Consider the following 3,280-nt stretch of genomic DNA (forward strand, 5'->3'; position numbering starts at 1 on the left):
CCTAGGATGATAGATCCAGCAATATATTTGGGAAGAGACAGGAAAGATTAAGTTGAAAACTTATCTCCAAGGTAGTTCAGAGGGAATATAAATGTAGAACCTGTGAAAGACATTTGTTGGCTAATTTTAAAGACATTTTATTTTTAAACGTTGTATGTCTCTGTGTAGGTATGGCCACTTATATGCAGGTATCCATGGAAACCAGAAGAAAGTATCTGAGCCTAGAGCTAACCCTGAGGGCAGCTGTCAGCTACCCAACATGGGTGCTGGGAACCAAACTTGGGTTCACAGCAAGTGCTCTTACCACTGAGCCATCTCTCCAGCCTAGTGTGTTAATAACACAGGATTTCCCTCTAAGCCAAACCACTGTCATCTTTAGGAGTTTGCCTGGACAAGCTTGTCAAAGATCATCACAGCTGGGATTTATTGACTGTTGACCTTTCTCTTGGAAGGAGAGGGACTGGAAAGGTCATAGAACCCTCATCTGAGTATCCAGCCACCCTTCTCAACCAGCTGTATGAAATTCTTCCCTAATTGCACAGAGCCTAGGCTTCTCTGGGAAGGGCTAGAAGATATAAGTAGGAAAAGACAGAAGGAGAAGACAACATCTACACAGCCATGGAGGGCTCGCCACAAATTCTGGGTGTAGCCCTTCCAGTGTGGCTGCTTTAAGGTTACCCACAACCCAGCACCCATTGTTCTGTAAGTAAGCTTGATAAACTCATTGGTTTCCCAGAGTGAAGTCAGGTGAAGTTCACTTTGGCTTGTTATTAGGACTGTAGTGGGTATCGGATATCACTTACATCTCCCTAAGAGAAGGACTTTAGTAATGTTTGGTTAATTTTTGATTAATCTTACCGGATTGAGAAGTACCTAGGAGAGTTAGTATTCTCTCTCTCTCTCTCTCTCTCTCTCTCTCTCTCTCTCTCTCTCTGTGTGTGTGTGTGTGTGTGTGTGTGTGTGTGTGTAAGAGAGAGAGAGAGAGAGAGAGAGAGAGAGAGAGAGAGAACACATGGATGTGAAAGTCCTTCTATCAAGAGAGTCCTCAGAATGGAACTCAAGTCATCAGACTTGGTATCAAGCATCTTTCCCCACTGAGCCATTTAACAGGAATCTCAGATAGACTTTTAAAATCTCAAGATAGATTTTGAAATTTGATGGCGGTAGATGTAACTTTGCTAGTAGAATACTTGTTTACTACATGCAAGGGCTTGATTTCAATCCCCAGCACTTTGTAAACTGGATTGGGATAGCATGGTCTATACCTTTACTCCTCACACTCAGGATTGGAAGGCAAGGGGATCAGAATTTCAAGATCATCCTCAGCTGCATAGGGGGTTCCAGGTCAGCCTAGGCCACACAAGAGACTTGTCTGAAAAAAAAAAAAGGATATGACTGTTAAAGAGACAAAGGCCATGAAAAAGAAGCCAAGGAATTTTCATCAGAAGAAAAAAGAAAGATGCCTGGGAACATCTCAGGGACTGACTAGACCTCACCTATCAGAGGTTCAAATGTGTGAAAAATTCAACTCATTTGAAAGACCTTCTGTAAAGAAGAAAACGGCACTAAGCACTCTGCTTCCACACATCTGCCTAGGAAGAAGCTGGCTTACCAGGACTTTCTCTGCCATTCTCAGCTGCCCAGTCATGCAGAAGCCAGCGTGGCTGTGATCTGGGAGTGTGAGGGGGCTGCTGCCACTGAAGTTGGTGACAGTTCTTGGGATTATGCAAAACCAGGGACACAGAGACTTCGTTAGATTTCCAAAGGGAGGTCCAGAATGTACAACAGGATCTGGGCCCCTCCAGGCTGTCCCTGAGGATGGTGTACAAAGCTGTGAGGGCATAGCCTTAACTTCAACATAGATAGAGCCAAGGAAGTTGGAGATGCCTAGACCATGGAAGATCTTTGGAAGAAAGCTGCAAGGGGCCAAGCAGAGCCAGCCCAACAGAAAGGTCCAGTGGGATGCAATCAGCAAGGTTACTCAAGTGCTCTGGCAGTCACATCACACCACATGGCTTCAGTGCTGGACATAGAACTGCAGAAGTTAATGTTTGCTTTGATGGATTCGGGACTTGGTTTTGTTTAAACCTTCCTTTCTACTACCCTGCCCCTACCAATTCCTCTCTATACAAATAAGAATGTTTACTCTATACTACTGCTTTGGGGAGCCTTTAGTTTTTTACTTTACAAGAGCTCATAGCTAATAGTTTGTCTCAGAGGAGATGTTCAGCCAGGACTTTTGAGCAATGCCAGAACTTGTAAGGCTTTGGGGACTCTTAGACTAAACACATCTTCCACTATAAGATGGGCATAAGCCTCTAGAGGGCCAACGTCAAATGTTATGGTTTGGATGTGAAGTGTTCTCAAAGGCTCATGAGGGATTGGTCCATAGCTGCAGGGGCTACTGTGGGAGATCTGACAACTTTAGGAGGTGAGGATTACCTGGAGGGCATTGGGGACATGTCCTCTCAGTTACCTTCTGCTTTTCTACCAACCATGACTTAGGTAGTGTCTGTTACACGCTCTTGCTGTCATGATGTTATGTCTCACAGTGGGCTGAGAATCACTGGAAATAAGACCTATGGACTGAAACTAGGAGTCAGGTGAGTAACTCCCCTTTAAGTTATTTCTGTTGGGTATTTAGTCATGGCAATGAGAGTTTAACACAAGAAGTTTAATATGTTTCTTTAATTGCCTATTAGTCCAGATAATTTATGCATTGATGATAGGTGTCACTTGCTAGCCTGGCTTCAAATGCTACCGTTGTCCAAAGACTATAATTCACACTACCAATTAATGATGAGACTGCCACTGGGACTCAGCTAATAGATCTAAAACGTGTACTCGGGTGCCATATTTCATATAGATTCACATAGTCAGCAAATGCACGAGTGTCTCAGTGCTAGCTAAGGAGATAAAGCTGATGGACATTGTCTGAGACAGCAGAACAAATGAAGAATGAGTGTGGGTTAACAATCACCAAAATGTCAGTGTCAAAGTTTGAAAAATGGTTTCTCTCAGTTCAGTCCTTCAGGAAGAAAGATACCAACTAAAAACTGAGGGGCAAGAAATTCATGGAAAGGAATGCCTGTGGCAAGGGAGAAATAGAAGGAGGTACACAGTATAGTCCTGACCCCGGGGAAGGAGAGAAGAAAAGAAAAGGGACCTGGTAGATAGGCTTCTAAACAACCGCACAGCAAGGCCAATGACTTCTGTGTGGGAAGCCATCGTAAGCACATCGCCATTACAAGATGGCGATGACATCTGGCTTGCCGTTGGC

The sequence above is a fragment of the Mastomys coucha genome, unplaced genomic scaffold (genome assembly GCF_008632895.1).
Source record: "Mastomys coucha isolate ucsf_1 unplaced genomic scaffold, UCSF_Mcou_1 pScaffold18, whole genome shotgun sequence".
Taxonomy (NCBI): Eukaryota; Metazoa; Chordata; class Mammalia; order Rodentia; family Muridae; genus Mastomys; species Mastomys coucha.